The sequence below is a fragment of the Phascolarctos cinereus genome, unplaced genomic scaffold (assembly GCF_003287225.1).
Source record: "Phascolarctos cinereus isolate Bilbo 61053 unplaced genomic scaffold, phaCin_HiC Scaffold_7;HRSCAF=346, whole genome shotgun sequence".
Taxonomy (NCBI): Eukaryota; Metazoa; Chordata; class Mammalia; order Diprotodontia; family Phascolarctidae; genus Phascolarctos; species Phascolarctos cinereus.
In genome coordinates, this window is record NW_027556180.1 from 94,953,874 (window position 1) to 94,963,170 (window position 9,297).

At 37.7% G+C, this 9,297-nt stretch overlaps 1 pseudogene; it reads right to left on the reverse strand.

Annotated features, from left to right (window-relative positions):
• Positions 1-6,290: 6,290 nt before the first annotated feature.
• Positions 6,291-8,215, reverse strand: LOC110196749 (heat shock cognate 71 kDa protein pseudogene; annotated as a pseudogene).
• Positions 8,216-9,297: the final 1,082 nt, after the last annotated feature.

Here is a 9,297-nt window from a genome sequence, read left to right on the forward strand (position 1 = left end):
GTCACCTCATTCTATATACATTCTATTTGTTCTATTCTTTGCTGAAACATGGTGCTGAATAAATGAATAGGATATTCCAGACTTGGCCTGATCAGGACAGAATATATTAGGACTAACAGGTCCCTTGTCTCAGCCTCTTTATTTTCATCCAATTTCAGGTTAAGATGCAATCTTGCCAGGAATTATCAGTATGACTTGAAAGAAGTTGCAAATTACCTAAACCATATTACCTCTAACCTACAGTCAAAATACTGGGCTATTGCATCATCACTTACAGTGAGTGGCCAAATCTAGTAGCATTTTGAGAAGCAATTACTTTTTTTCACCTATGGCTAGCTGAACTTTCATAATATCTTTAGACAACCTACCAGTTTTCAAATTCTATTATTTTGCAAATCATTTATAAGTCTTTATTAATGAATCTGATGTCAGCTAGCTTCAGCAAAATACATCGGTGGTTCAATTTCCCAATACTATACAACTTCTTACCAGAATCCAGACTTCTATAAGGGTGAGATTTGTTTCCTAAAGGAAGGGGTGCTTATGGATTTATATCAACTTGCTTATATCTTTTAATCTTGTTTCTGATCTCCATTGCTAGCCTGCATGTTTTGAACCATTTCATCTCATTCTTTATCAAAGGAAGCAGCTAAAATTTACAGAAAATTTGTGGTGAGCTGTGGAAGACTAATTTAGTAAACTAATTTAAATTCCCCTAATTTTACTAAACTTTATGAATGTCTTGGAAAGGACCAATCATCAGTTATGGTTATTAAAAGTATTTAAAAACATGGTAATATTTTACACCCTGGACTTGAAGAGAGAATGGGCAAACAGTTTTTTGGTTGTCTTTGTTGCTATTGTTGTTGTCATTGTTGTTCTTCTTCTTTTTCTTCTTGTTCTTGTTCTTGTTCTCCTCCTCCTCCTCCTCCTCCTCCTCTTCCTGCTCCTCCTCCAAGTGGTTTTGCCTCCTGTAACACAAAACTCCACAAGCTCTCCTCTGACATTGCCAAAATAAGGTTTGAGCTTTGTTCAATGTGCCAAAATATGGCTTTGCAAGCTTTTTTCAAAAACCACTGCTATTTTCCTGGACAGGTTGGCGGCTTGGCATTTATTTTATGTGTGTGTGTTTATTTAGAGTCTTGTTCTAGTGAGACTGGAGATTATCCGAAAGAATCTTATGGTGGCAAGGGTCTGAATTACAGCACATTGTTTTGATGCTGATGGTGTTTTCCCTGTTATTATAAGCGTATTTACTTATGGATTGTTGGGGGTAGAGAGGCTGCCTTACAACAGGGAGACAGCAAAGGTGAAGAGAGAAAATTCAAAAGGTCAGTGAAACATCTGGGGAAGTATTTGTGTGGGAGAAAAACAGACAACAGTTGCTCTGAGAAAGCCCAGAACTGTCAGTTGCTTGCCTTAAACAGAAGTAAAAAGAAAGCTATCTAAGAAAGACAAATATAACCAGGGAGGGGGGAAAAGTGCTATTTAAAGTAAGCCTTGGAAAAACAAATAAAGTCGGGAACTAGTATGTTTAAACAGAGCTGGGCCAAAGTTTTGGTACAAAAATCAAAGCCAGAAAAAGTAATCTAAGCTCCAGCATTGTAATCCATGGAGGATAGGGGGCTTCCTAACACCAATACATGTAAAAAAAACCCAAAAAACAAAAAAACATTACTAGTGGACACTGACAATTAACTAGGCAATCATCGGAACAGAGTGGGGAAAGCCTAGTTCTCTCTAGAGGTGGAGACAATAAATGAGGTCTTGAGATCTCTCCTCTCATTCACCACACTACTCCAAAATGCTGACTGTTCTCATTGTTTGCATTTGCTCTCCTCTCCTACATGTCCTTTCTTCTCATTGTCTTTACAATTTATTGTAACCTGTCTTCTAACATCATTTAGTCATTTTAACAGCTTTCTCCATAGTTATGCACAATCTTTTAACTGCCCAAAACAAGGATCTCTTCTCATCCTTCTTGACTTCCCTGAAGTACTTGATACTGAAGATCATCCTTATCTTCCTGGGTATTCTATCCATGTTAAGGTTTCAAGACATTCTTTTTACTCTCCCCACACTTATCAGATGCTTAGTTTGCTTTATTGATTCATCATCCATGACATGTGCCTTGCCTGAGTATATAACCCAAAGCTTCATCTTTTGCTCTCTTTCACTACACTCTCCAGGCAACCCCATCAACTTATTTAACTATAATCTTTATGCAGATGATGCCTATGTGTCTCCATAGTTTCCCTCCTAAGGCATAGTCTTATTTATATGTAAGTACCTATTGGATATTTTGAATTGGATGTCTATGAAGTCAACCCAAACTCAACATATCTAAAATAGACTCTATTATCTTTCACTCCTATACCTACCCATTTTCCCAACTCCTCTATTTCTGTTGTGGACACCACAACATTTACCCATTCCATTTACCCAATTTTGTCACCTAAGAATCATCCTTAACTCCTTATTCTTACTTACCTCATATATTCAAGTACCTTCCAAGTTATATTGACTATCTCTACATTTCTTGTATTTATCCCCATCTCTCTATTCAAACAGCTGTCATTCCATTTCAATCCCTCATCACCCCTTTAATGTGGTTTAATCAATAAAACATATAGAATGATCCCTTGTTGGAAATTTCTTAAGTGTCCGTATCACCAAGCCAGAGAGGATTAATTTTGGAGAACTTAGCCCTGCAAGGAAGCTTGAATCTTGCTTCCATTTTTAAACCTCCATTAGGTATAATTCCCTACTCAACTGTAGATGAAATCCTTCTGCAGTTCTAGGTTAGCTCCTAAAAAGTTGTTGCCCTACTACTCAGTATTCTGAGTTAGCACCCTACTCTCAACATCTTCCTTACCATATTTAAATATTCCTTCTTGCCATTATTCAGTCTTCATTAGCAAAATATGATCCATATATTTTAATAGATTGGAATCCTATAGAACACTCTTCCAACAATATAATTTCTATCCTCATTCATTTTTTCAATCCTCAAATGTTCTCTACTATGCATCTACCCTCATAAATAGATCTTCTTCCATTTATACTTCAAAACTTGATGCTCTCACCTGGATATTTCAGTGAACTGCATAAATTAAATTGAGTGCCATAAAGGACTGGTCATAGGTGAGTTTCTCTGAAAACAGCCAGAATTTATCTTTTGTCCTTTGTTCTGTAAAGTGCTATGTACATTATGAGTAATCTAAGATAAATGTTTAATCCCAGAATATAGGATTCCTTTCAAATGTCAGGCTGAAGAAGAAAAATAAAGTATAGTAATTTGGAACTGAATTAAAACATGAATTGCATAGGCTTCTTATCTTTTCACTTACATTCTTCCAGGACTGTGTTTTGGTTTTATCTTTTATCATTTCATATAAAGCTTTTCATTACCAAGTACAAGTAAAGAAAATTTATCTTTCTTTGAACAAAGCACAGCTCATGGACAGAGAAAACAAGGCATATTTATTGAATTTATGTAAACAATGTCATCCTAAAAATCTTATTATTGTGTCTTCTAACACTTATATCAGCTTAACAATATGAATAGAAACTGAAAATATGGATGATGCAGTTTTTGTTAGATTTTTACAATGCGGCTTTCAGATAAACAACACACTTTTAGGATCACTTATGTTCAATGATATGGACTGAAAAGGTTCCCAAGTGGCACTTTTATTTCTGGTTTCTGTCATTAGAGTTGTATTTGTCCATTCTTCTATTCCCATTAACATAAGGTTTTATGACAGTTCATCTTCATGATCTTACCTCTGAAGAAGAGCTCATTAATGGAGTAACATAATCCATTACTTCTTCATCTCCTCTGTAATCCAATGATGAGCCACTCACTAATTTTCCCTTCTTTTCATGTCTTCATCAATGTCTTCATATAATGATAAGAGAACAATTTGACAGATTTTTTTTGCTTTCAAAAACAGGTAAAAGCACTATAATTTTCAGTGAAATATTTGTATGATAATATGGAACTATCTATAAACATTCAGCTTCGTCTCCATTTATTGTATCATATTTTAAATTTATTTTGTTAAGCATTTCCCAATAACATTTTAATCTGGTTTAGGCTGCACTCAGAGTCAATCTATGAGCTGTGAGTTTGACACATGTAGTATAAATGTGAGATCACCAAAAATATGAATGATTAGAAAAAAAGAGGTATACCTATTAAATAGTAAGATTGAAAGATGGTGAGTACATAGCATAAATGTTGTGCTGGTGTCCATAGAAAATAAGAACAAATAGAGACAGCACTCCATTTTGTTGAGCAAATCCTCTGTGGAAGATTTCTCAGGGGAAAAGCTTTGTGATGCAGGTAGAGTAGGCATATTTATTTTAATTTTATAGTGGAAGAATCTAAAGTCCAAAAAAGTTCAATGACTTGCACAAGGCTTTGTGAGAAATATGAGACATGGCTAGAAATCTAAGTTCAATTGTAAAATAATTGTTACTAATAAATTCAGGAAATAATGCCCTTCTAGTTTTTTTTTTTTAACAAATCTGTTATGTTTTTTTCCAGTATAAGAGCTATTAAAATTAGATATAAACATAAATTTAATTTACAACCATATTTTATAATCTAAAATTTAGATCATTTTATCACAAAGTTTTAATCCAATATTGAAAAAAGTAAACATTTTTATTCACATTGTTCTTATTAAATTGATAAGTAATAATATTTAGTGAAGGTAAATATTTTATACTGTTATAGAATAAAATAAACTTCAACTTATCCTTTTATATTTGTATATTTTATAACATAAATATAATATTGGTATTATAGGATATATATTACTTACAATTAAAATATGCATATATTAGGAGTATTGCAATTTATTTTTTATTTGATGGGATGAGCTCCAATATGCTTTGAGACCTTGAATTCAATACGTTAATCTAGCTGAATCCAGCTGTGAATTATCTACAGATCTGATATGCAAGTTATTCCTTGGTAGTTCTCTCCTTTAACCCACTCACCCCTAATAGCAATGCTATCCTATATACTACATTATATGGGAAAAGGAAATAGTTTGTCCTGTGACAATTGCAGTGGGCTCACTCTCTCTTAGTCATTGTTGCCAAGATTCTTGCCAGAGTCATACTTGACTAGCTGATTCTTCACTTAGAAGACAGTCATCTTCCCAAGAGCCAGTGTGTTTTCAGAAAAGGTTAAGGAATAGTTGATATGGTGTTTCTGCCTGACAGCTCCAGAAGAAATGCCAGCAGCAGAACAAGGATCTGTACACAACATTCATTGATCTGACCAAGGTCTTTGATACTGTCAGTCATAAGGGCTTGTAGAAAATCACGGCAAAATTTGGTTGCCTAGAGAAATCCGTCTGTATTGCATGTCAGTTTCATGACAATATGGTTTCATGCGTTCTGGATAACAGACTGCACTCTTGTGCTTTCTCAGGTACCAATGGGATGTGTGCTTGCTGCCATGCTTTTCAGCATGATGTTTTTGGTGATGTTGTTGGCTACCTTCAATGGGGATGAAAATGGCAACTGCCACACTGATGGTAAATTATTTAACTTGAAAAGGCTACAAGTCAAGACTAAAGAGGGAAAGTTGGTGTATGACTTTTTGTTTGTAGATGATTGTGTACTCAGTGCAGCTTCTGAGGCTGAGATACAACTAAGTATGCATTTATTCTCTGCCACTTGTGATAATTTTGGCATGATAATTAACACCAAGAAAACACAAGTTGTCCACAAGCCAGCACTGTATCATTCACACCTGCAACCATTGGTTACTTTTCAGGGAAGTCTATGTAGATGATGAAATTGTCAGAGCTAGCTCAGTGTTCAGAAGGTTCTGAAGGAAAGTGTAGGAGAAAAGAGATATTAGACTACCTACCAAACTGAAGGTCTGCAGAGCCTTTGTGCCGATTTCATTTTTATATGCCTGGACAGTATGCCAACACCATGCCAGAAAACGGAATCACTTCATTTAAATTGCCTTTAGAAGATTCTGAATGTCACCTGGCAAGACAAATTACCAGACACTGAGGTCCTCTTTTTTTCTAACAGTGCCAATTTTAAATAGATTTTATTTTCCAGGACAAGAATTACATCTCCACTTGTTTACAGTACTGATAAAGTGCAACATTGTTCACTTCTCTCCCTCTGCACACATTCATGTATTCAGAATGCCCAGATTTGCACAGTGTTTTAAATGTTACATTTAAACCACTACTTCCTTGGCTACAAATTTGAGTCCTTCAGTTTTTGGAAAGCTGTGTAGACTAATGTGTTCAGCTGACCTCTTCAATGGTGGGTCCTGAAGAAGCACCTCCAGATAGGGTTGCTTCAACCCCTGGGAACCCACCAGGCATGCCTTCTGCCATGCCCCCTGCACTCTGGTACAGCTTAGTGATGATGAGATTGCAGACCTTCTCCAGTTCCTTCTGCTGATGCTCAAATTCTTCCTTCTCAGCGGTCTGGTTCTCATCCAGCTAGCTGATTACCTCATTACATTTGTCAAGGATCTCCTGTTTGTCTTCATCACCAATTTTGCCTTGCAGTTTGTCGTCCTTTACAATAGCCTTCATGTTGAAAGCATAAGATTCAAGACAATTCTTTGAAGACACCTTGTCTCTCTGACTCTCATCCTCAGCTTTGTGTTTCTCAGCCTCCTAGACCATACCCTCAGTGTCTTCTTTGCTCTGACCACCTTTATCATTGGTGATAGTGATCTTGTTCTCCTTGCCTGTGCTCTTATTTGCAGCAGAAACATTGAGGATGCCATTTGCATCAATGTCAAATGTTACTTCAATCTGAGGAACACCTCTGGGTGCTGGTGGGATTCCCATGAGCTCAAACTTGCCAAGCAGGTTGTTATCCTTTGTCATTACTCTCTCACCTTCAGAAATCTGAATAGACACACCAGATTAGTTGTCTGAGTAGGTGGTAAAGGTCTGTGTATACTTGGTGGGGACAGCGATAGTACATTTGATGTACCACCAGCAGTTTTGACTCCAAGGGAAAGAGGAGGAAGATCCAACAGCAGCAAGCACTGCACATTCTCAGATTTCTCTCCAGATAAAATGGCAGCCTGGATAGATGCACCAATGCACCATAGGCAGTAACCTCATTGGGACGGATACTCTTGTTGAGCTCATTGCCCCTGAAGATGTCTTGCAGAAGCTTTTGGATTTTGGAGATGTGAGTGGAACCACCCACCAGGACAATGTCATGAATCTGTGATTTCTCTAGCTTGGCATCTCTTAAGGACTTGTCCACAAAGTCCAGTGTGCCACAGAAGAGATCAGCATTCAGATCTTCAAAAAGGGCTTGGGTGATTGATGTATAGAAGTTCATACCGTCATAGAGGGAGTCAATCTCAATACTGGCCTGGATACTAGAAAAGAGGGTATGCTTTGCACGTTCACAAGCAGACGGTGAACAGCCTTCTTGTTCTCACTGATGTCCCTCTTGTGCTTTCACTTGAACTCTGCAATGAAATGGTTGACCATTCAGTTGTCAAAGCCCCCCCCGCCCAAGTTGGTTTCCCCAGCTGTGGACTTGACCTCAAAGATGCCATCTTCAATGGTAAGAATGGAGACATCAAAAGTACCACTTCCAAGGTCGAAGGTCAACACATTTCTCTCAGCACCAACCTTTTTGTACAAGCCATAAGCAATAGCAGTAGCAGTTGGCTCATTGATGATTCAAAGCACATTGAAACCAGCAATGGCTCCAGGATCTTTGGTGGCCTGATGTTGGGAATCATTGAAATAGGCTGGTACTGTGACCACAACATTTGTGACAGTCTTCCCAAGGTAAGCTTCAGTAATTTCTTTCATCTTTCTTTTATAGAAGATACTTCTTCCAGATAGAAACTTTTGGTCTCCCCTTTGTACTCCACTTGGACATTAAGCCTATCTGCATCATTCACCACCATGAAAGGTGAATGATTCATGTCTGACTGTACAACTGTATCATCAAATCTGTAACCAATCAGACATTTGGCATCAAAAACTGTGTTGATGGGGTTCATTGCAACTCGATTCTTTCCAGTGTCATTGATTACACGTTCTATGTCGATGAAGGTGATATAGATTGGGGTGGTCCTGTTTCCTTGGTCATCTGCAGTGATCTCCACTTTCCCATGTTGGAAGACTCCCACACAGAAGTAAGTGGTGCCAAGATCAGTGACAAATGTGGGGCTCTTTGACATGGTTGCTGGGTAGTTGGGGTTTGTAGCTGACTACTGTGGAGGAAGAAGAGCTATTGCTGAGCTGAGTAACTGAGGTCCTTTCTTGAGCTGAACTGCCAAGCATTCAAACTCTATTGCAGTGTGTAACTTCAATGGGTTGGTCATGTTATTCAAATGCCAAATGTACATTTGCCTAAAAGACTGTTTCACAGAAAACTCACACAAGGCAAGCACTCACCCAGAGATCAGAAGAAGTAATACAATGACACTCTCAAGGTCTCTCTGAAGAAATTTGGAATTGATTGTGAGACATGGGAGGCACTGGCATAGTACACAGCGCAGCATGGCATGCCCTCATCAAAGAAAGTGCTGTGCTTCCTGCAAAGTAGGGTTGTAGTAACTCAAAAGAAATGTGAGATGCACAAATTTTGAGATATCTCTACTCCAAATTTTCATATGGACTATTTGTGTCTGACCTGTATTAAAGACTTCCTAGCTTGTATTGGTCTGATTAGTCACAATTGGACACACTCCACTTTGACCCAAACATAGTGAGTGCATTTTGGTCCTCACTGTTGTCAAGTCCAGGGTCATGTATTTGTTTTCCCACTAATCCAATTTTTGATTTGTTTGTCTTAATTGTTTTGCCAGTAAGTCAGACAACATGCATTTATTAAGTGTTTACTGTATGTTAGGCTCATATATTAATCAATGAGGATAAAGAACAAGACAAAAATACAGTCCCTTGGGGCAACTAGGTGGCACAGTGGATAGAACACCAGCCCAGGAGTCAGGAGGACCTGACTTCAAATCCAGCCTCAGACACATAATCCTTCCTAGCTGTGTGACTCTGGGCAAGTCACTAAAAAAAAAATTAAGAAAATACATTTCCTGTTCTCAAGGAGCTCTTATTCTGGTAGGTGAGACAAGAAACAAACAGCTATATACACGATATATACAGTGATAATGAAAGGTAAGATGATTTCATAAATGAGTTACCAGGGTGGTTGGTGGGGAGTATGGGGTGAGAGGCTGGGGAAGTCTTCCTACAGAAATTGAGGTTTGGTCTGAGTTTTAAAGGAAGCCAAGAGGCAAATTAGGAG